The sequence below is a fragment of the Lathamus discolor genome, chromosome 6 (genome assembly GCF_037157495.1).
Source record: "Lathamus discolor isolate bLatDis1 chromosome 6, bLatDis1.hap1, whole genome shotgun sequence".
Classification (NCBI taxonomy): Eukaryota; Metazoa; Chordata; class Aves; order Psittaciformes; family Psittacidae; genus Lathamus; species Lathamus discolor.
In genome coordinates, this window is record NC_088889.1 from 5,659,926 (window position 1) to 5,684,334 (window position 24,409).

The window sequence follows — 24,409 nt, forward strand, 5'->3', positions numbered from 1 at the left end:
GGACGAAGCAGGGGAAGGACATTTCAACCACTGCAGTGAGCTCGTTCCTCTCTAAAGCTTAGTAGATACAAGCAAATCCACCTTTGAGCTTCTGTAATGGAGCATATGTATCCTCACGCAAAGGTGCTGTGATGGGGCATCCTCTCCTGCCCACCTCCTGCCTACAGTGCCAGTGGTGTGCCCTTCATTAACAAGAGTGCTGCCCACCAGCAGGATGCTGGATGGGACCCATGGCAATGACCTTGCCTATTGGGACTGGTCCACCCAGCCTGTGCTGCACAACCCATGCCATACCTGCCCACATCTCTGGACAAAAGCCATGGTAGCCTGACTGCAAGGTTTGACCTTGAGCCATGACACTGAGCTCCTGCAGATCCAGGAAGGAAAGGGTGCAGTGGAACTCCCTACCCGTGCTCTCCTTACCAAGCCAAGACCACGCCAAGGGGGAACCTTTTCAGTCAGTTTCACATTAGCCTATGTTTAAATGTTCTCAGCCCAGGATCGGTCTTTCTGGGAAGTGGCTCCACCATCTAATGATGTTCCCACTGGGAGCTTTCTCCCAGCAGTGTCATTAATGCTGGTTCAGGCATCTTAGCCTGTGTCTTTGGAAATCCCCATTCCTTCCGTCACTCATGCCTTGTTACAGCATCCTTCCACCTAATTCACTGTATATTCGTGGCTTAGCCCTTCTGAGATCAGCTCTGTCATGGATTCACAGCCAAATAAACAGGCTTGTGAAAGGGTGTATGTACCCTTCTCCTTTTCTCACTCCTGCAGTTGAAAGAGTGATTGGGATACAAACAGGCTGAGATGTAGCTGTCACCCTCAGGCATGAGGGCAAGGAGGGCCCAGGTTTAAGCTTGTGAGGATGAGCTATGAAAGTGACTTGTAGGAAGAATGCCCAGTTATTGCAGAGGAGCCAAAGGCAGATGTGGGATGAAGGCACCAGAGGTGCAGGAGCTGTCTGCCACTGCCACCCCACTGTGCTTTCAGATTTATTGCTTTCTCTAATACTCTTCCCTCAGGCTTTTGAAGAGCTCCCCATAAAGCTCAGCAAAACCTGATGTATATTTCCACTCTCTCTGCTTTGATCCTTGGGAACATTCGGCCAAGCTTTATGCTCCCTGGTACTGGGACCAGCATCCAGGCCATTGACGCACTCTGCCTCCTCTTGGCACCTTCGCTTCCCAACTGGCTGACTTCTTCCATCCCTCCTGGGGGCTGCAGGTGGACAGGCCCATCCAAAACAGGCTGGGACCATGCCCTGCACCACAACCTGGGTAAATCATATGCTATGGCCATGATATTTATAGTTTTCAAACCTAATGATGATAAAACAGTTCCAGAAAGCCTGCAGCAATGGACTGCTGCCTATGAGCATCAATAGGGATGGAGTAATAAATAAATGAAAGTATTCCAGGAATTTTTTTCCTCCTTTCTTCCTTTCTTCTTTTATTATTTATGGTGTCAGGAAGCTCAGCGCATTCTCCCCCTGCCTTTGTGCTGCTTCACCCTACCTCCCAGCTCCCCTGCGATCAGACAAGCAGCAAACACAAGACCTGAGGCCTTTCCTTGGGAACTTCTCTGCTGTTTCCTGTCTACTCAAGCAGCCTAAGTAGCTGGAGAAGGGTCTGCAAAACACACACACAGAGGAAAGCTCTGGTTCTGATTTGATTTCATTGACTGTGCAGCTCAAACTGCAGCTGGGAGCTGGGCTTTCAGCAGTGATGGTTATCGCTGTCACAAGCCATCAGCCCCAAGGAGCAAGCGACCACCCATCCCTGCCACCAGCTCAGAGCCCTCCTTGCCACTCAGCCATGGAGCAGATAAGGGCTTCTTTACCTCCAGTCCCTATGGGCGCCAATGGGGATGAGCTGTCACTGGAAGGCAGGAGGCAGGGAGCATGGAAGGCAGTGTATGGAGGGGATGGCGTGCATCCACCCTTGGCTGAGCATCCCAAGATGTAACTCATTCCCTAGTAAAAGGCTCCCTGACCTCAAAACCAGTCATGCTAACTGCAGAAGTGAAACAAATTGCATACATCTGCATATGGATATGCTCAGACTTCCTGTAACTGGAGATGGCCTCAAAGTTTCAGTGCAAAGTTTGGGGTGTCTGTTTCTAATCAAACCTAAGGAGACCTGGAGTTACATATTGTGAAGATCTCCATGACAAGGAGGTAATGTGAGCATCACTGCACACTTACAAGCCCAACAGGACCACTTGGTGCCTTCTTCACTGCTTACAACTCTGCCCTTGCCTTTATAGCAGTATGAAATACAATCAGAGTAAAGTCATCTTCGTGCATCCACATGGGAATAGACAGTAGGACATGTCAAATACACAGCTTTGGGCCCAATGTGAAACGATGGGTCTCCTTTACACAGCACATATGTGGCAAACCACAGATAGACTCCTTCGCATAGATCCTGTGATCCTACAAGGTTGCAAGACATCTACGTAGCCAGCAAAACCCAGAGACACCAGCAGCACAGAGGTGTTTCCTTCGGGCTCCAAAGAAGCCTGCAGGATCTTGGCATTGCCAATGTTCTGCTCTGGTAGCATCTCATCCAAGCTATTAAGGTCTCTGTGAGGAACCCCATGCTACCCCAGCCTTGGGGGGCACCAGGCTGCCTCTCTGCTCCCACAGTAAATAACATAGGGAGCTTCTGCCTTCCTGCCCAGGGGTTTTCTCCCTGCCCGTCCCCAGATCCCTATGGCTCATTTCATGGTGCCTCTCCCTGCCATGCTCTGACTCTTACTTTTCACAGCAACAATGCTTTAAAAAGAAAAACCCCACCAAATCTATAATGCAGATGTTTTAAAACACTTAAAAAACCCAGTTCTGGCTCTTCGTGTCATTCTTTCAACTCTTGCTTAAATACCAGTGCTAAAATGTTGCCTAGGTAGGGTTTGGGCGGTGTATCCTACAAGGAAGATTTACACCACAGCCCAGCCAGCACACCTCCAGCACTTGGCTGGCAGTAGTAACCTTATCCAGTCCCTGTGATCGTGCCTTAACACATGCTGAAGCCATTATACTTGTTCCCAAGCTGTCTGTTGCAGCCTTCTGCCTCCTGTCTGTCATTGTAGTTTAGAAGTCAGCACAAGGCTGTCGTTTAAGAAAACAACCACATTTTGGGATATGCAGGATAAAATGGAGCAGCTGGATTTGAGATATAGAATGGGACAACTCTTTAGGTTTATTTCTGTTCAAGGAGCGAGTGCTCTCGCAGTCTGCAGATATGAAGAAGGGTTTAAAGAGGGAGAAAAGACCCACTTTTTTTAGCTGAATGCGGCATCACTGATTTTATTAGCAATGATCAGATACCTAACCATAGTTTCCCTATTGAGCCCAACTGGTAAAACTGTGCAGCATTCGCCTCTTAAATGCAAGTGGTAGGAGTCCACATAAGACAAAAGCCATTGGCACGGTTCTGGAAGCTGCATTTATTTGCTGCTGTGCAGAAACTGGTTGGAGCATCTCTATTTCCAATCTGGATGAGGATGAGTACAGCACCTTGTGTCCAGCGTACTAGCGGTTCCATTAAGTTTGCATAAATCAGAGCTGGTTCCTATATGAAAGCACATCTGTCCATCTAACCCAGCCAGGGAGCTCATTTGGTTGATCCCACAGAACCTGAAGGAAGGCTGGAACATGGCTGAGGCAGCCCCTTTCCATGGCACAGCATGCACTGACTTCCCTTTGTGCAAAGGAGAGACCACTGCATGAAGGTGCTCACTTCCATGGACACCAGGAATCTCTGCCGAGCCTGCCCAAAGCTGCTGCTGCTGCTAACATAGCCATGAAGATAGCCATAAAAATAGCCATGGAATACCTGGCCACCCTGGGGAGTTAGTGACAGACACAGCAAATTCCTACAGAAAAGCCTGGGTTTAAAAGGATGAAACTAGGGAGAAGACAATTTCTTTCTACTGCGCTCCTCCTGATCATACCTAAGGCTCCTCTCTTCAAGCAGAGACTTATTTTCCTGAGCAGATTATACAGCAGGAGCAATGCTAAGGCCTGGAGCAAAAAGGTCTCAGAACCTCCTTCTATTCCTGAAAGGCAGCCTGGGGACAGTGCTAAAGGCTCCACACAGCACCGGTAGGTCCATAGGCTTTCAATGGCTCTGCAACCAGCATGCAACTCAAGTCACTGGCTCCATTTCCACTCCGTGCCTTGGAGATGCTTCTCTGGGAGACAAAACCACCTCAGCCCTGGCTGCACTTAGAGCCTTTTGTGCCCGGCTGGTTACATCCTGCTGGAGTAAATCACTGCATGGGTCTGGGGACAGACAGCTTGATAAACATTAACTCTAGCGCTGCTGAGAGGTTTACATCACAGCAAGCCTGGGGAACGCTGTGGGTGCCCACGTGTGTGTTATTTGTTTGTGGAAGTTGCTGTTCCTCTTGCTTTTTCCCCCCTGAACGAGCTTTCTTTTTCCAATACAAACATCTGCTTTCAAGGGCACATATTGCTTTATTGTCTGATTAGCTGAATTCACACACCCTGTGGCTACTTGGGGAGAGCTCAGCATCGTCTGTACAAACGCAACATGTGCTGCTTGCTCCTCTTTCATGTTATTTAAAGGGCACTAACAAAACTGGCTTTTACATAAACAAATCAGTTCTGAAAACGCCATATAGAAGCTGTGGCTAGAGTAAAAAGGCACGGTTTATGCCCCAAGTCCTTCTTCATGTGGCATATTCATTTGAACGGCAGGAAAGAGCTGACTAGTGAAATTTGAAGGCACAAAAAATGCTTCTAGCAACTTGCTGTAATTGCAGCTGACTTTCTGGCTCCCAAAACATGATATAGGGAAAGAGAAAGAGCAAGAAAATGCACTGCCGTTGTCTCCATGGGGAGAAAATGAAACTGCTCGGTTCCTCACTACTGAATGTGAAAGGAGATTCAAGGCCAGGTTGGACGGGGCTTGGAGCAAGCTGCTCTAGTGGAAGGTGTCCCTGCCTGTTAAAGGGGATTGGAACTGGATGAGCTTTAAGGTCCCTTCCAACCAAACTATTCTGTGATTCTATGATTCTTGTTTACTCCAACATCTTGACTCTCTGATGAACCATTTCTTAGTGACTTTGTTCTTCTCTCTGACACCTGAAGGTCTTCAAGCCAAGGGTGGTCATCTTTGGGTTTTCAGCACACCAGGCTTCGTGCAAAGCCCTGCTTGAAATTATAGCAGTAAAGATGTAGGCATGTCACAAACAGCTAGGAAATAATTCTGGGTTTCTGCTATGTCCTACTTGTATCTCTCCCTAAAGGAGTGCCTGTGGACCAAAAGCCAACTAGTACCTCTGAACTGGTATATCCCCAGTGCTTGCCTGCCAAGAAAGACGAACAAGGCAGGGAAGGAGCAGAAGGAGGACCGAAAGGGCTTTCAGTTTCCTTTTGGCTCTGAATCTGGTACCTTTGGGATAAGCAGTCTTCACTTTCCAAAGCAACCCTGCATTGCTTTGCCATGGCTGTTGTTGCCTGGTGGTGTTGGCTTTACTCAAGCTCCTCAGAACCAAATATAAGGATCTAACTGCTCTGAAGACTGGGTTCAATGCTGAATAGGACAAAATACGGGAGCTCATAAAGAGGACAAATTAAAAAAGTTCACCCCCCCCCCCCAATCACTAATACAGGACAAATATTGAATGGGATTGTCTCAGTTGTAGACTTGCACTTACACACTGACCAGCAGCTGTTTATCCACAGACCCTTGGGTAAACGAAAGGCAGAACAGGCAGGTCCCATGCTGTTTGCTGAAGACTTTCATTCTGCACTATATGGTTTAGAATCGTAGAATAGTTAGGGTTGGAAAGGAGCTCAAGATCATCCAGTTCCAACCCCCTGCCATGGGCAGGGACACCTCACACTAAACCATCCCACCCAAGGCTCTGTCCAACCTGGCCTTGAACACTGCCAGGGATGGAGCACTCACAACTTCCCTGGGCAACCCATTCCAGTGCCTCACCACCCTCACAGGAAAGAACTTCCTCCTTATATCCAATCTAAACTTCCCCTGTTTAAGTTTGAACCCGTTACCCCTTGTCCTGTCACTACAGTCCCTAATGAAGAGTCCCTCCCCAGCATCCCTATAGGCCCCCTTCAGATACTGGAAGGCTGCTCTGAGGTCTCCACGCAGCCTTCTCTTCTCCAGGCTGAACAGCCCCAACTTCCTCAACCTGTCTTCATACGGGAGGTGCTCCAGTCCCTGATCATCCTCGTGGCCTCCTCTGGACTTGTTCCAACAGTTCCATGTCCTTTTTAAGTTGAGGACACCAGAACTGCACACAATGCTCCATACACAATTTGCACACCTCGATGCACTGACCCAACGTGAGGCTTCTGTCCCGCTCCCATCTGAGCTGAGAGTTGCTACCTGGCTCTCATCTTCTGGGGGAGCATCTTCCCCATCCGCCTGGCTGCCTTACTTCAGGATCATCCAGTTCCTAGGCTTGAGGGCTGCGTTTCCTTGAGAAAACTCTAGATAAAGCAAAGTTGCTCCTCCCCAGTTTGGAAGTAACGTCCACCTGAGCAATATGACAACAGTGCTTAAGGTAGCCAAGATTCAGCCCCCATCTCTCCTCCAAGGCACTGTGAAGTCAGCCCTGTACCTGCAGCAGGGAATGCTGTAAGCATTGGGGAGCCCTGGAGCTGATGTCAGGCAGTGCCATTCAGTGCCTGTGTGAACACTGAGGGTTGTTCAGATGTCCTCAGGGACTGTAGTGATAGAACAAGGGGTGATGGGTTTAAACTGAAACAGGGGAAGTTCAGGTTAGATACAAGGAAGAAGTTCTTTAATGTGAGGGTGCTGAGGCGCTGGCACAGGGTACCCAGAGAAGCTGTGGCTGCCCCATCCCTGGCAGTGTTCAAGGCCAGGTTGGACACAGGGGCTTGGAGCAACCTGCTCTAGTGGAAGGGGTCCCTGCCTGTGGCAGGCGGTTGGAACTGGATGAGCTTTAAGGTCCCTTCCAACACAAACCATTCTATGATTCTCTATGATTGTGAGTGACAAATGAAGGTGATACAGGGCTTAGGGCTAAGCTCTCTGAAAGGAAGAGCATAAACCTCCCACGAGCTATAGATTTATGTATTCATCTTAACCTCACCCATGCCCTTTGTCCATTGCAAGGATTTGAACAGACCCCTTGTCTGAGTACCGCAAGACAAAAGGGGGCTCTGCAAGTTGTCATCGCCTCCACAGCTTTCCCTGGAACCAGTCAGCGCTCCCTCTTGCCCTCAACACACCATGGATGTTTTCCCTATAATTTGCATATGAGGCACTGGATGAGTAGAGCATCCTCTCCACTGGGGACAGGGGGAGTCACAAGGCACCGGTGCAACCTTCCATGGTCTGAACGAGTGTCACCTTCCCCATTCACTGCACATGAAGCAAGGCAGCACCAGCCATTGCAAACCACAGAAGGTGTAATTCAACCATCTAGTTAGAGGAGAGCAGGGAGACGCTCCTTCAAGCTGATGGGGAAGGCTGGAGAGGCAAAACTGCCTGTAGGGAGTTGAGTTGTGCTCTGATGTCTGACTATAGCACAGTAATTCCCTGCTGCCGGCTTGGAGAGTGATTCACCCCATCCTGTGTGCCTGTGCCTGCCCGGACAGCGCTCACGCCATCAGTCTGTTGGTCAGTCTGTCTCTCTCTGCATTCTCCTGTCTGCTTTGCAGAAGCAACCCCTTGGCAGCAGAGGCAGCGATGCATTGCTGAAGTTCAGCTGCCTCCCAGAGGTGACTTCCAAGTTGCCTGGTTCGTGCCGCTGGCAGCAGGGCTGGGGCTGCAACATGAAATAACCAGCACGGCACAGAGGGGACAGGGGGGGTTTAGAGCCGGTTTGTCGGGAGCTGAGCAAGAACTCAGCTGCTTCTGCATTGTGGAGTCCTGGTTCAAATTAGTGCCAGACCAACTTCAAAAGAGCTGCAGGCACTGCATGGAGAGGCGTCTGAGCGGGCTCTGCCTCGCTACAGCGCCCAGCCCGCGGCCCTAATCCAGCAAATGTGTGTCCCTGGACTACCTTTATGCTTAAAGAGAAGCATTATGCACTTCAGACAGGCAGGCAGACAAGCCCCAACAACTCCTAGCAGCACAGCTCCTTGTGCTTCCCAATTTGGGTCCCCAGATGCCCCTGTGGAGAAGAGCTCTGAGTCTGGGTGAGATGCTACAGCAGCCACGTTACAATGCACAATGCATCTCAGGGGGATTTGGGTGCTACTGTTTTCATTTGGAAACTAGAAAGCAGGAGTGATGGGAAAACTGGACTAACACCCAAAACTGGCTGAACGTCACTGAACCACAGAACGGGCTGAGTTTAAGCATTAGGTCAAAGTTTGAGCCAGGTCCTTTAACAAAATAGTCCTGTCCTTCTCTAGTTTTATACAGCTGACTAAAACAGAAGGGCCCAGACAAGGGAAGAAAACCACTCACCCTTCCCCAAACCTGCCTGTTCTTGGAAGCACAGCTAAAGCTTATTCCCATTCTGACTGCATATTGCAAAGCTCAAGGCCAGCCAGGTCTGGGTATTGCTCATGTTCTTAGGAGCACTGGGCTTTTAGAAGCATTGCAGAAAGAAACGAGGTTCCTGGCTATCAAATCCACCCATTCACAGACACTGCCGCTGGGCAACAGCCTGGCATCAGCTTTTACTGGTGGGGAGAAGGAGGGCAGCACAATCACAAACTGGAGCAAGAAGCTGCACAACCAAACTGGGAACCTGCCAGCCAAGGAGGAAGACAAAACAACTAACACAGGCCTGACAATGGCAGGTTGTTTCCCCCATATCCATATCCCCCCTACTACATCCCATTGCTCAGGTCACCCGCTACAAAAAGATCTCCCTGATGTGGGGTCACCAGATTGGAACAGTGCTGCATCCTTGTGGGGTTTTCCTGCTGAGGAGATGCTGGTACCAAGGGAGAGGGGGGAGCGATGGACTCCCAACAGGGTCCAAGGGCAGTGACCACCCCTGCTAGACAGGAGCTGATGTCTTTGGTCCCCATAAGCCCCCCATGCAGTACCGGGGGATGCACAAGAGCTGTTTTGAGGTGCTGGGGGGATATAGATGCACTGCATCTCCTGGCCATGAACTGCAGCATGTCTATACTATAGACATGGAGAGAAACAGCAAAGAAAGGGAAACCTGTCCCAGACTGACTACCCTGGGAATTCCAGCTGCCCCTTACACAGTCTAAACAAACAGTGATTTAAATTACTCAGAACGCCCCAGTCCTCTTATATGTATCCCCAAAGAGCGTCATAAAACGTCTACAGAAAGAGCTCCGTTAACCTTTGCTGCCCCGCTTAGAGGCACATATTTCAGCTCCAGTTAAACCTAAGTTTAATAAACTCTTATCCTCTATAGGATCCCCCAAGCCCAGTCTGGCTCTATCCACTGATATTTCACCAAGGCAGGGAGCCACCAGTGCTGCCCCAGCCCCTGATGGAAGCCCACCATCAGTCATGGGTGCTACTCTCTCATTGCCATGCTGGGGCAATGAGGAGGGAAGGGATGTTTGAAGCTGTCTCCCTTCTCTCCTCAGCCCTGAAATCTAACCCACAACTTAGTGCACTCCTAACTCTGGAGATTTAGCTCCACATCCTTCGTATCACAGCAGGGAGAAGGTGCACATTCCCTGTGGGAGCCAGGGTAATCTAAGCCTTTTGAATGACACCAATAGCTGCTGTGCAAAAGGGCAAATACTAGGAAACACTTCATGGTTTAAATACAGTGCTTTCTTAATTGATGTATATGTATGTATATGTGTAGTTCTGTAATCTCTTGATGAAGTTTTGCCATCTTATCAAGAAGTAAAAACAATACTTCTTGGCTTGGCCAATTACTCTCGTGAGACCTTTGTGCAAGAGCCCAACCACATGGCTCACAAAGGAAAGGGATGAAAATGATTTACGGAAGCAGCGAGGCAAAGGTTTATTGATAATGAGGCACTAAGAGGAAATGGGATGAATGTGCCTAAGGTTCCTCTGGTAAATGAATAATAAATGGTATTCACAGCCAGCAACTTCCATTTTTCATCTTGAGTTGAGAATAGCAAGATGCAGGGCAAATGACAGTTATTAAGGGGAAAAAATACGTTAGGTAGTACTGAGCAAGGAAAACACCTACAGAAGAGTGCTCTTACTTAGGAAAGGGGGGTTGTGAATTGCTCCAAGGGTAAATTGTGCTTGTCAAGTAATTCAGAGCACTCTGGGGTCAGGGAAGGAAAAGGGATTTCGTTTCATTTGAGGGCTACTTCAACTTGCAACACATTTAATTGTCACCAGGGGAAAGAAAAGGGAAAAAAAACCCCAAACCAACCTAACAGATAGGTTTACATGAGCCAAAAGGATCTGACCTTTACTTTCTTCTCCACCTCTGGGGTTCCCTTCTCCCCCCAGACTGCCCGTACCTGGTGAGCTGCACTCTCACAGCATCCTACCCTCCAGCCACTTGACCACTGAAGTTACCAGCATCTGGCCACTGCCTGCACTTGGTGGTGACTGAACCAGGCCAAGATGTGCATCTCAGCATCTCCTGAGGCACCAAATTCCTTTTAAAATCTGCTGTAGGAGCAGATTTTTGGTGGGGGGATGTTTGGCCTTTGTGCTGCTGTGGCTACAGATGGCACCCAGAGCAGTGTGGCTACATCAGCACTGAAGAACTGATTCTGCCAGCTGGGGCTGGCCCCTGGCTGCTCAGCACCATGATTGAATAACAATGGACCAAACATATCTGTTGGACACAGGAGGATGAGCAGCAAGAGCACTGTGTGAAGGGCTTTTCTTCTTATCTCTTTTCATGGAATCCCAGACAGGTTTGGGGGGCAAGGGACCTTAAAGCTCATCCAGTTCCAACCCCTGCCATGAGCAGGGACACCTTCCACTAGAGCAGGTTGCTCTAAGCCCCATCCAACCTGGCCTTGAACACTGCCAGGGATGGGGCAGCCACAGCTTCTCTGGGCACCCTGTGCCAGCGCCTCAGCACCCTCACGGGGAAGAACTTTTTCCATATATCCAATCTCAATCTCCCCTCTGTCAGGTTAAAGCTGTTCACCCTTGTCCTGTCCATACACGCCCTTATAAAAAGTCCCTCTCCACATTTCTTGTAGACCAAATTACAGTATTTAAAGGCCACAATAAGGCCTCCCTGGAGCCTTCTCTTCTCCAAGCTGAGCAACCCCAACTCAGCCTGTTTTATACTTCTTTCTTCCAGGGTCTTTAGATCATATATACTGGACCTCCACCCCCAGAGAGCAGTTCTTCATATTCTTTTCATTGCCCAGAGTGTGAAAGCAATCCTTACTTATGTCCTCTGGGCTTCACACACCATTCACTGGGCATATCAGAAGGTTACACATTGATGCCTGAACCACGATGATTTCGGTGAGATAAGGCACTGCTATTGCTCATGTTGTATGGATGGTAAACCCAGTCAGAGAGCCACCAAGCTCACAACAGCCACTGAGATATCTAAGCCTAAGCTTTAAAGAGTACTTTGCATTGTCCACTATCTTTGTAGTGTGCAGGTGAAGGTCCTGTTGGCCTTAGTTATGGCCCTCAGATGCCCTGAATCATGCAATACCTTTGTATCTCAGTCACTCAGTCCTAAGCCCCCATTCAATCTGACACACTCCCCAGTCTTCAGATCAGGTTTCTGCCGCATCACCATTTCGTATTCCAGCCCTCTGTTGCTTCCCAGATACAGCTTTTCCTGTGTCTTCAGTTACATCAAGCAGTTTGCTTTGCTTGGGTCCAAGCAAGGCTGGACCATCAATTGGGGTAAGTGGCTGGTGCAAGAAGAGTGAGTTCAGACCTGGCTGGAGCCATGCCCAGGACAGGGGAACATTGCAGTGTGTTTAGGTGTGAAAATCAAAGCTGTTGCTACAGAGTAGGAACCACATCTCCTTGTTCTTAGATAATTGTTCAGAGGAAAGGCACGGAGCGCATTTCCCCCCCAAAGCCCAGCTCCACAGCACAGAGCACCAGAAGTTATGAAATAAAACGCTGTCAGATTTTTATCCCCCTCACATGGAGAGCACAAAAATGTGCTTCAGTTTTAGCTGCGTTCTTGGAAACAGCTCCATTGATTCTGATGAACTTTAAAAAATAATAGTACTATAAAACCAGCCAAACAACTGCTGTGGGAGCTTTTAGGCCAAATTGCTCCGTTTTGATGATGCTAGAAGCAACTGGAGGCAGGATTCTGGGAGGAAGAGTCAGACAGTAGACACAAACAACAGGGACTCTGGTAATGCACTTCCTAACAGAGAACAAAAAATCGTGGCTCTTGGAAAGAGTGAGGCTCCTGGAGCACCACTAATTCTCAGCAGAACTGGGTGATTATGTGAAAGATGATGACCATGAAAATCAGCCTAAATTAAAAACTGCATCCACATCAGCTGAGCTCATGCCCACTTTTGTGTTTGTTTCCAGTTAACATTCCAGGATGGGATCGTATTGACATGAGTGACTGCAAATGTCAAGCAAACATTAGCAAATATTTACAGAAATCATCTTTAGGAAGTCGTGAAAATGAAGTATTTGCCCCAGAAAAACCTATTTCTGCCAGCGATGCTCATCCAACCAGGAAACAGAAGCCTCTTATCTCATGTGTTCACCGTGTACCTACCTCCCACTCACCACCCCAGATCGCCATTCAGCCGCTATTCCTTGCACTGGTTGATACACGCAATGTACTGACCAAAGAGAGCTCACAAACATCATCCCAACAACAAACCTGGGTCCCAAACACACCTTGGAAAATCATACCTTGATCACAAGTTGTAAATAGGATGCAAATGTTGTCTCCCAAAATATTCCCTTAGGGAAGCGGCTGTTTTGGGAGGTTTCTGATCTACGTGTGGGCATCTGTGTGCTGAGCCCCCAGCTCAGAAGGGATCTGCCTAAAGAAGACGCCATCCCTACACCAGTGCCACAGCCAGAGCTTCAGGGTTTAAGTCACCTTTTCTATCAGGGTGGGAAGCAGTAGGAGGCCTCAACAGCACATGGGAAGTGACTGCAGGCAGGATGGCCTGGAGAGGAGAATAAAATACACAGGCATAAAACATGGGCTGGAATCGCTCCCATACAAAGACAGGCTGAGAAAGTTGGGGCTGTTCCGCCTGGAGAAGAGAAGGCTGCGTGGAGACCTCAGAGCAGCTTCTGGTGTCTGAAGGGGGGCTTTAAGGATGCTGGAGAGGGAAGCTTCATTAGGGGCTGTAGTGATAGGACAAGGGGTGATGGATTTAAACTGAAACAGGGGAAGTTCAGGTTGGAGATAAGGCAGAAGCTCTTCCCTGTGAGGGTGCTGAGGCGCTGGCACAGGGTGCCCAGAGAAGCTGTGGCTGCCCCATCCCTGGCAGTGTTCAAGGCCAGGTTGGAAGGGGCTTGGGGCAACCTGGTCTAGTGGAAGGTGTCCCTGCCCATGTCAGGGGGTTGGAACTGGATGAGCTTAAGATCCTTTCCAACCCAAACCATGCTAAGAATATATGAATCAATACAAGTCAAAGCACTGGTCTGAAGAGTACATACTATTTCAGAGTTTCCTAGTAAGCAAGATCCCTTTTCAACTCTTCCATCTTCCTCTACTCTTTAGAAATAAGCTTGTCTGGAAAGAATGAAATTTGGGAAGAACAGATAAAAACTTCAGTTTTCAGCGTCTGAAGACTCTTGGCATCAACAGGGCCACTAGGCACCAGCTGGCCTCTGCTTCCCAAAGCATTCCCAGCTCATGGGCTCAGAGCATCTGCCAGGAAAGCTTGCAGACGGGCTGCAATGGGTTGCTTTCTCCTTCCTCCTTACTTTACTCCTCCTCTCCTAGCTTCCTGCACACTGTCTTCTCAGATTTACTATCTCACCATACATTTGGGTCATGTTTTTGCAGACTTCATGAGAGACAAACATGCCTGTGTGGGAATGTGTGAGTTCTGCTGCAATCCATTCTGTTCAGAAGGCTCGCAGGAGAAGATATACAGTCACACATAAATAATGGGGCTCCAAACTGCAAAACTCCTTCAGTGAACACAGTGATGAGGCTGTAGCTTCCAACAAGCTGGGGTTTAGAGCCAAGGTTTTAGTGCTACAGCAAGCTGTGGAAGCTCTCCATCCCAAAGAAGGGGTCAAATAGACCTTGTGCTGTGCCTGCTGGTACCAAGGGTCTTGCCTGGAATTGGGAACTCTCTATTTGTAGGTCAGTTTCTCTGTTTTCCAAAGCAAAGATGCTTTGGAAAGCAGAATTGGCTTAAATCACACCATTCTTTCTCACTGACACCCCCTGCAGCTGATGAACTTGAGGGTGGCAAACAGGGATAGCACAACTGCTATACAGTCCAATTTGCTTCAAACTGTAATACATATTGGACTGAATCACAGAATCATAGAATCAGCTAGGTTGGAAAAGACATCAAGTCCAAATAACCTTCTCCTGTAAGTAACTCCTCTGCAAAATAACTCCCAGCTGAGAGGGATGGGTGATGTGTGTGGGTAACTTTGTCAACAACATGATCTGACATAAACAGAAAACTCTGGTGCCCCATCTCCTGTCAACAGACAGATTGATGTTGAGATGCTACAGTAAGAAGCTGTGTAGATTATTACCAGCTGGGGACGGAGCAGAATGCAGTGATTATAGAATCTATCGGGTTGCAAAAGACCTTTAAGCTCATCCAGTCCAACCGTTCCCCAGCATTGCCAAGGCCACCACTAACCCATGGCACTGAGGCCTCGTCTACACACTGTGTGAACACTTGCAGGGACGGTGCCTGCAGCCCTGCCCTGGACAGCCTGTTCCAATGCCTGCGCACCCTTTGGGGAAGGAATTGTTCATTATATCTCTCTATTTAATGGGTTTAGCCCCAGGAGACAGCTCTGTGAGGAGAGCAGGGAGCAGTGGAGCAGAGCTACCTGCCTGGGGAAGGGGTGGCATGGCCAATGCCCCTTTGTGCGGGACACAACAGGGCAAAGAGCAGGCAGGGACAGCTTTACCCATTGCTCTGGATGTACCTAACCTGCTCTGGTATGGGCTTCAAGGTGTTTTCATCTGCTGACTTCTGGTGTCCTCAGCATATAAAAGACATGGAACTGTTGGAACAAGTCCAGAGGAGGCCACGAGGATGATCAGGGACTGGAGCACCTCCCGTATGAAGACAGGCTGAGGAAGTTGGGGCTGTTCAGCCTGGAGAAGAGAAGGCTGCGTGGGGACCTCACAGCAGCCTTCCAGTACCTGAAGGGGGCCTATAGGGATGCTGGGGATGGACTCTTCATTAGGGACTGTAGTGACAGGACAAGGGGTAATGGGTTCAAACTTAAACAGGGAAGTTTAGATTGGATATAAGGAAGAAGTTCTTTCCTGTTAGGGTGGTGAGGCACTGGAATGGGTTGCCCAGGGAGGTTGTGAGTGCTCCATCCCTGGCAGTGTTCAAGGCCAGGCTGGACAGAGCCTTGTGTGGGATGGTTTAGTGCGAGGTGTCCCTGCCCATGGCACGGGACTTGGAACTGGATGATCTTAAGGCCCTTTCCAACCCTAACTATTGTATGGCTCTATGATTCTATGACATCATCAGTTTGCCCATGCTCACACAACTGTGGCAGTACTTCTGGCACAGGGCTGAGCAAAAGGGATCTGTTTTACTCACCACCACCAGGCAAAACCACCCCTTGCTCAGCCTCTTGCCAGTCCCATTGACCTGCTTCATCTCAGACATAGGTGGAAGATGATTGTCAGAGCAACCAATTTAGCTATTTACATACTCAAATTGTGTTCCCCATCAGGCCATTTTCATAGAGCCAGCTTGGATTGATTCTGCTACCACTGGGATGCTACTGCAGGCTTTCAGCAGCTGCTCCCTTTCCTTTTGACCCCCTGAGGTGGAGTTCTCAGCAGTGGTTTGGGTTTAATGAAATCTATGGGTTAAACCAGGCCATTCTCTATTTTTCCCAAGAGGGAACTAATTTCTGTCAGATTCAACAACCACAGCCATATTCTTGGCCTTCGGGACTCACTCAGTTCCCCTCATAACTCCTCCTGGGCCAGGACACAATGGCCCTTTATGTGTTAATGCACATATGTGGTCACTGTCACACAACATGGTTTATCTGCTTTGAGTTCCTAATCATAGAATCATAGAATAGTTAGGGTTGGAAAGGACCTTAAGATCATCCAGTTCCAACCCCCCTGCCATGGGCAGGGACACCTCACACTAAACCTTCCCACACAAGGCTTCATCCAACCTGGCCTTGAACACCCCCAGGGATGGAGCATTCACAACCTCCCTGGGCAACCCATTCCAGTGCCTCACCACCCTAACAGGAAAGAATTTCCTCCTTATATCCAATCTAAACTTCCCCTGTTTAAGTTTTAACCCGTTACCCCTTGTCCTGTCACTACAGTCCCTGATGAAGGGTCCCTCCCCAGCATCCCTATAGGCCCCAAATCTCTCCATCTCCATGGGATATGGGCTCAGTCAGGTTCCCATACATAAGCCTAAAATGGGAGGCAATGCTCTCATTTGTTTTTCTCCAGAAAAACCCTAACCATTCCACCTAATTTTTCATGGACTCCAGGTAGGCCAGAACAATGGATACCTAATGGCCAACATTTATGGATCTATTGCAAGGAGTATGCTGTTTCCTGGCTGGGTTAACCCTGGTCCTTTTGTCTTTCTATTGTAAATGATCTTGTAAATGAAATGGGAAGTTTAGATTGGATATAAGGAAGAAGTTCTTTACTATAAGGGTGGTGAAGCGCTGGAATAGGTTGCCCAGGAAAGTTGTGAATGCTCCATCCTTGGTGGTGTTCAAGGCCAGGTTGGACAGAGCCTTGGGTGAGATGGTTTAGTGTGAGGTGTCCCTGCCCATGGCAGGGGGGTTGGAACTGGATGATCTTAAGGTCCTTTCCAACCCTAACTATTGTATGGTTCTATGATTCTATGATCTGGGGGGTAATTCAGTTGGTTTCTGGTGCAAGACACACCAAGGTCTCTGAGATGCTGACATGGGGCAGGCAGGCACCTTGAGGAGCAGCCCTGGGACACCGGGCAATGTAAATGGGGGCATCTAGGCCAAGTGTCATGCAGTTGGCTCAATGCCTCCTCCCCTCTCCACCATCCGTAAGACGTTTGGTAGTACCTCCTATTGCGTTTACCAGCGTCTGACAAACCTGCCGAAATACTTTGGCTGCTGCCTTGTTGCACACTCTTCATGTCTAGGTCCCCAAATATGGTGAAGAATTCATCCCTTAGAAGCCTGGTTGCAATCACAGCCTCTTGGCTCCTTTTTGGGTAAGCTTCGGGTCATTTTCTAAAGAAATCCATAGCTACCAACAAATATTGTCTGGCAAATTCCATCTCAGGCAAAGGCCCAACAGCATCAACAGCAATGAACTGCAATAAGGTCCCCAGGAGACGCTGCTCAGTAGGGCTTCTCCCAATCTTTGGGGACCCACTTTTGAAACAGAACACATGCAAGAAATGCACCAAATTTCCTGTAGTGATTTTCCATCGTCTGTCTGCATTTTCCTCAAAACCAGTTCTCAATTGGCTTGACTTAAGGTTTTGCAGCCTCAAGATGGCCGATGGTTTTGACATCAGAATGAAACTTCAGAAGCTCCTTTTTGAGTGTTACGGGTATAATGAGCTCTCATGAATACTCATCACCCATCGTTTTGTTTCCCCATCTCCTATACAACGTTTCATCTCTAAATCCCACCATGGACAGAGAGCTTTTACCCTGCTACTCTGAAGACAACCTATACTCAAAGCGGTTGCCAAATTAGAGTGTTTTTCAATCACACCTTCCTTCAATGCTGCCTTTCTGAGTGACACTTCTAGCTCCTTGAACTCTGCTTTCATAAACCTACATCTACGGGATGCAGTTTTCATTCCTGCAGACTGTGAAAGAAAGGAGATAAGAAAGGATGCAGTCTCAATCGTTTCTTGCTGTCTTCCCCCCAAAAGACACTTAAACAAGACACCATATGCCTCATCTATAATGCAGTGACTTGTGGCTAGTCAGGCAGTACCTGCTGTGTTGGTCTTTTAAGTGAGGGCTGCCTTAAACATGTGATGGAAGACCCATGCTATGGACATGTACTAACACGAAAGCCATTTTCACCTCCCGATATCCGCTGTGGAAAGTAAAATGAACCTAGTAAGGCACATCCCAGATATTATCTATTAATGGCAAGGCGCAAGCACCCTTTGATTCATGTATTGCACAGCGAAGCTCTTGCTGGCCTCTTTTTCTAACCAGGACAACAAAGGAGGCCCAAGAACTGGCTACGAGCTCAAAGAGACAGCTCAGGGGCCTGCCCAGGGAGGCAGGCAGCACAAGCAGATTGCCCAAACCTCTTGGTTTCACATGAGCCATGTCTTTAAAGGAAAACACCCCAGGCTGAAAGCCCTGGTGCTCACTGACCAGGTCCCAGCCACAGTAATGCACACGATGAGGGTTAGTTTATCCCCCACCTTGGCTATGCGGAGCATTTTCATGGATCCCAGTGAGCCGGTCTCCTGCATGGATGCTTTCCCCACTCCTTGCCTTCCCTGCATTTTGGGTTGTCCCATCATCTCCCTCTCTGCCTAGTTTCAATTACCAGCTCCAGTACCTGAATGAGCATCTGTGATGCCTATAAATTACACAGGTGATAAACCCCTCTCTTGTTGCTTGGCTTCCCCTGTAGCCCTCCCTCTGAAGTGGACCGCTGCCAAATGGAGGCAAATATGTCATTAAACCAAGAACTGCAATATTTGTCACCAAAGCCAAGGAAAAGGGGATTTACAGCACAACCAACCCTTCCCAAAAGCAAACTAATTAAAGGCTACAAGGGAAGAGTGGGGTTCTCTGAACACCAACTTAATACACAGCCCTGGGCACCACAAAGCCTTGTTACAGCTTCAACTCTAACTTGAAAGCAGCATCACCCAGCTTTGCATGTGCAGCTTCAGGTCCCCCTGTTTCCTGAGTTAAATTTGGGCCTTTTGGTGGATTTTTATAAGGCTCTGTCCTGAATAGCCATGTATTTATAACAACCCTCTCTGTGGATATTTCCCCACACTTAAACCGAGCCACTGCACGCATGTTTGATGTTGTAACCAATCTCCCTTTGCTTTCTATCCTGCATGAGTCCCTTTTTCTAATAGCTTAGAAGTGGTATGAACGGGATGGAAGTACTCTTCTCTCTAGCAAAAGATCTTATAGCTATATAAAGCAACCAGCTCCCTTCTTCCAGTAGCAGCTTTCTGACTCCTGTTCAAGGGCTGAAATGCAATATTCAAGCTCTGCCATAAATCCCACAGCTCCATGGAGTGTTCCTGGCCTCCTGCACAATATGCCTAAGTGTCTAGCAATTGGTCCATCGGCTATTTATCTTGGAAGTCCTCGCTGGCATCTGGAGACATGAGGAATACAAAGTGTCTGCAGGTCCTCTGCCAATTTAGGTGGGTCTCTTCTTCCTCTTGCCTTCTAGCATTTGGCTGTGTCCTGTCTAGCTCAGGCTGATATCTGGCTCCAATCTGCTTACGAAGGTTCAGACCAAATCTTGATAAGCCTGGTTATGTCTATGATGCAGTGCTTCTCAGCTCTCAGGTATGGGTCCTGGCCACAGCTGTGCTCCTGACTCCATTCCAGGATGAGGCCTGGGCATGCAGCATCCCAGGAAAGGCTGGGAAAGAACCATATGGTGCTCCAGAAGATCTTGCAGCCTCCTGAACGACAGACCAGCACCACGGTCCAGGCTACAGAGTGTATCCTGCCCCAGCACTTGGCCTCAGGCTCTTCTCTGAACAAGCACTGCAGAACAAGGCTCAGTCCAATTCCTTTTTCCAGCCAGCCATGTGGTAGGAATGGATATACATCAGCCTCCCATGGGGTCCTTTCTTGAGTGGCATCACTGGGGCTGGAAAAACCTGATGCTGTGGGGCCTCCCTCTGCTTGCATTCCAGAGCACACATGATGGGAATGACCGATCCTACAGGCAACCCAAACCCTGCCTGGCAGACCCAACAGCCTGAGACCAGCTCCAGGCCCAGCAGGCTGGTACCCTAGTGAGCCTTTAGTTTCACTTTAGAGATGGTTTTCTATGAGATGATTTTCTGTTCTTCCACAACCTTTGCTGTGGCTCAGGACTCCTATTCAGTTTCAGGCTGAATAGCATTTTCCTTTTCCCCCTGTTTTGTGAAGCATCTTCTAGCTGGTGTCACACATATACCCCAGCACCTCGCAGGGTTCAGGTCTTGCAGCTCAGCCTTCTCTCTGGGTACTGTCTCAGCACAGTCATTCGTTGATAGCTTTTGACCCTTTCTGGGAGAATTCCCAACATTGCCCTCTCCCTGCGCACAATTTACAACTTTGTTTTGTTTTGCTTTGCTTTGATTCTGGTATTAATTCCTTTCACTTTCCACTGCTCCCAAATAGGCTGGATGCAGATAACAAGCACCTTTGTTATCTGATCCCTCTTGCATCAAAAGAATTAATACAGTTCCCTCTTTATCTCTTTGGAAACCGCAGCACTGTTACTACTCCTGACTGAAGCCATCCCAAAACCCAAGGGGGCAGCTCCTACTACACGGAGGAACTGAGGAGACCTGATTTATTCCATGCAGGGTGCTTGCACACCATCTCCCTAAACACAACAGCAGCCAGACAGGAGTTATTTTGAGTCATTACAAGTTTCCTTTCTTTCCCCCCGCCAGAAGCCTGCCCCACATATTTGCTCCTTCTTTTCCTCAGGTTCCTCATTTCCCATTGATAACATTTCTCTGATGGGCCTTGATTTTCTGTTGACTGCCCCCTTTGGTTCTGTAGTGTCTTCAGACTTCTACTGAATAAAGGTGGTTGCTGTCCTCATAAACCTTGCAGAGTTTTCACCCAGCCTCAGCATACAGCATGTCTACCAGGGACTAAACCAGTTTACCTTTCAGGCTCCATCACCAGCTGAAAAGCCACTTACCTTACAGCTAATGAACAGAGCTATTGAAAATAGAGAATATACTTAGAACTAATACTGATTCAACTATCTGTTTCCAGCAAACATTAACCACAACAGGATAAACCCTTAAACTGCGTCTTCACTAAGAAAATAAAGTATCAGAGATAAATAGGCATTTAACTGCTGAGTTAGGCGATGCAATGGCCTTTGATCAGTGCAGATAAGGAGTGACCATAGCTCATGACATATCAGCTTGTCATAGCTAAATCCTGCTGGGACCTAAAGATAGCAGCTACTAAATGTTGAATCACAGCTATTCTCATCAGAGATAAAATACATGATGCTGGAGGATTCATACTTACATCGTCCATAAAATCAGTTGCAGACCACTTTCCATATTAGTGCTGAGTTTGCCACAGCTTATCACCCCTCCAGGATATCTCTTTTTCTTCCTCTGCCTCATTCATCTCTGTTCCTTCCTCCCTCCACCCTTATCGTTGTTTAACCTTAGTCAGCAACTAAATACCACGCAACCGCTTGCTCACACTGAAACCAGGACAATCCCTCTACCCCATGCCTCACTGACCCATCTTTCTGGTCAAAAAGTGGCCCTAGAGGTATTGCGCTGATCACAATTGCTCTTTCACATCACGCCTACTTATGTGACACTCCAAATACGATTTGCAAGCACGAATGAAAAGCAGATTCACCAGCGTGTGTAATAACATTGATTCACCTGAACTTGTGCAGGAAACAAAGTGGAGGTCATTTATTTAACATAGGTAAGCAGCTTTCCTCCTTTACTTACGAACTTTCATTTACAAGTTGAGGCAGCTGAGAGACATGTAACTATGGTAAATTACTCTAATGCTTTAGTCATATGAAACGCTCCCATCCACCTCTTACTAACCGTTTCTCAAGTCACAGGGGTCCTGTATTAGCTGTGCTACTGCTCAGGCTTCTCCTAGCCTATTTCTCTTTTCCTTTTGAAAATGTATCTACATGAAGACATTAGACCCATGCTTTCCAAGCGGATTAACAATGGAGACGGGATTTGGTTTTTCCTCCAAATGTGTAGGAGGAATATCTTGGAAACATAGGGCTTTAGGGGCAGGGATTTCTCAGCCTTTTCTGAAAAGCAGTAACCCAAGCATACAAGAACAAATCAATTGCTCCAGCTTCTTGCACCGAGTAAGGACCTGGCTGTCAGGCAACGTGAGCTCAGCCCCCTTCCAAATCATACACAGGGCCTCTACTCCGTGAGTTTTCCAACTCTGGCATTGGGCTCCTTCCCTAGCCGCTAAGGGCTTCCTTTTCCTGGAGCCATAGCTCAGGGAAGGTCACGCTGATGCTATGGAACAGCGACAGCTTCACTTTGCACAGGCCACCGGTTTGAGTCTCAGCTTTTCTGACTGCAGAACGGGAAGAGAAGTCTGTTACTGCTGCAGTACTCATCACCCTTCTTGCATGCGAATTGCTACAGCTACCCAATGCCCTGAACAAGATAACAGAGCAACTTAAGGACTGCAAGGAGCAAAACTAGCCAAAGAGCCGGGAACTAGGGTGACGGAATGGACAGGGCTGTGGCTGGAGATGTCCCTCAGCAGCAGACCTTGGCTGCGAGCCTCCCAGACACCACCTCTCTCTTACGAGGGAAACTCATCACCGCTTTGAACGCAGGGCTTGGAAAAGGAATAAATCTTCAAGATCTGAAGGATTGAAGCCTGCACATTAGCTCCCCTTAAACCCTGAGCGCATTTAACTTGGGAGGTTAGAAACCACAGCCAAAGAAATCTCTTTTGATTCACAACTTGTTTTGAGCAGTCACCCATAAAGCAGCCAGTGAATCACTCCAGCCAGTTAGTCATGCAACCACACTGAATGTACACTCAAAAGGCTGCGCAAAATAAACAGCCTGCAGCTCCAGATAACACACATAGAGCTCATTTGCCCTATCTGGCATCAGCGTATATTGTTAATAGGACTCCTACACCGAACCCTTAGGAAAAGACGCCAGTAAGCATCTCCAAATCTCTTTCCCCATCAGTATTTTTCTCGTCTGCATCGCGCTCTGTTGCTTTCAAAACAGTTCGGACTAGTAGAAGTTTTAAGGCTCTTTCTCCCTCTTTGCGCTCCCTTCTCCCTGCCGGTAACGTCCTGCTGGGGTTACAAACGTGCGCTGCAGAAGCGTGGGGCTAAAGAGGAGTTAATCCCAATCAGCAGCGGGACAAGTCGAAAATAAACAGCTCTAGTGCGAAAAGAAACCTTCCTGCAAGGAGGGAGCGGCAGGAATACAGGGGGAGGGAGGCTCCCGGTTCTTTGACACTTGAGTGTTATAAACAGCTCGGGTCGGGAATCCTAGAGGAGCCTCCAGCCAGATCTACCGTCCAAGTCTAGGGAAGAGCAAAAACATCTTTGGGAATGATCCTAAGAGAGCCGCGACCCAACTCTTCCTGCGCAGCCGGGGGAAGAGGCGTGAGCCCTACCTTCGCGTCCTGCTCCCTGAGGAAATCCCGCAGGTTTTCCGCGGAGGAGATCCCGCACCTCCGAGTGTCTGCTCAAACAGAGGCTTAGCCAAACTCCTGGCGAGAGCTCCCTCCCCTCCCTGGGAGGGTGCCGGAGCCCTTGAATGGCAGATCTGGTGGCCCTATTGTGGAAAAGAGAGGGCGATTGCCAGGGCGGCGTCAGCAGCGCGCCGGAGGCCGGCGGCCGAGCCTCGCCGGGGTCCCGCAGCACCGGGAAGGGCCGGCCCCGCTCGCCCGCTTCCTCGCCACGGTGCCCGTCCCCCTCCCTTTCCCCCGCGGCCCCAGTCGCGCCTCCCACCGCACACTTCTCCCCTTTGCACTCTCCCGTTGACCCCGCGGGGATCCGGGCATCGGCATCCCCCCTATCCCGCATCCCTGTCCGACGGGTGCGAGGCGGCCCGCGCACTCCCCGACGGCGCCGGGGAAGGAACCGAGAGACGAGACCAAAGCTGCGGGGAGAGGGAAGGGGAGGCAGGAGCGGGACCCCCTCCCAGAGCCCACCTCACATCGCGGACGGGCCGGTGTTGGAGCGATCACTGCGGGATGCGCATAGGGGTTAATGCCCGCAGTCCCCGGTACGGGGACACGGCATCACCCGGTGTGGAGGAGCCCCGCAAGGATCCCGGGCAGCCGGGGCAAGGGAGCTGATGCCGCCGGTGAGCCCCGGCGCAAGAGGAGCTCCGCAAAGCCCTTGAACACCGAGGAGAGGGGGGGATCTGCTCGGCGGGGAGCCCCGAGCCTGGCAGCCAGCGGCGTCTCACGGGAGGCGGAGGGGGGACCGCCAGCGCGCTCGTTCCTGCCGTGCCTGCAGTTTACATTACATTAGAGGGAGGAGGAGGAGGAGAAATGCATTAAAAGTGTCAATTTAAAGAAGCACGCAGCGAGCCTCCGATTCCTACGGCAGTTGCTTTCTGCACTTCTATTAATAACGCTCTTTAGGCTGCGCTTTTTAT

The 24,409-nt window shown here is 49.1% G+C and overlaps 1 protein-coding gene across 3 annotated transcripts in view; it reads right to left on the reverse strand.

The window, feature by feature from the left end:
* ALX4 (ALX homeobox 4) overlaps positions 1–24,409 on the reverse strand; it is a 45,300-nt gene that overhangs the window by 17,277 nt on the left and 3,614 nt on the right. The window contains exon 1 of one of the 3 annotated variants that reach the window (XM_065685729.1): positions 23,958–24,108. The exons of 1 other annotated variant lie outside the window; for it this stretch is intronic. The gene's annotated coding sequence lies outside the window, so the exon portion shown is untranslated. Of the gene's footprint in view, positions 1–23,417; positions 23,490–23,957; positions 24,109–24,409 lie in introns of those variants that run through there. One more of the 3 variants, XM_065685728.1, reaches the window with a different exon arrangement.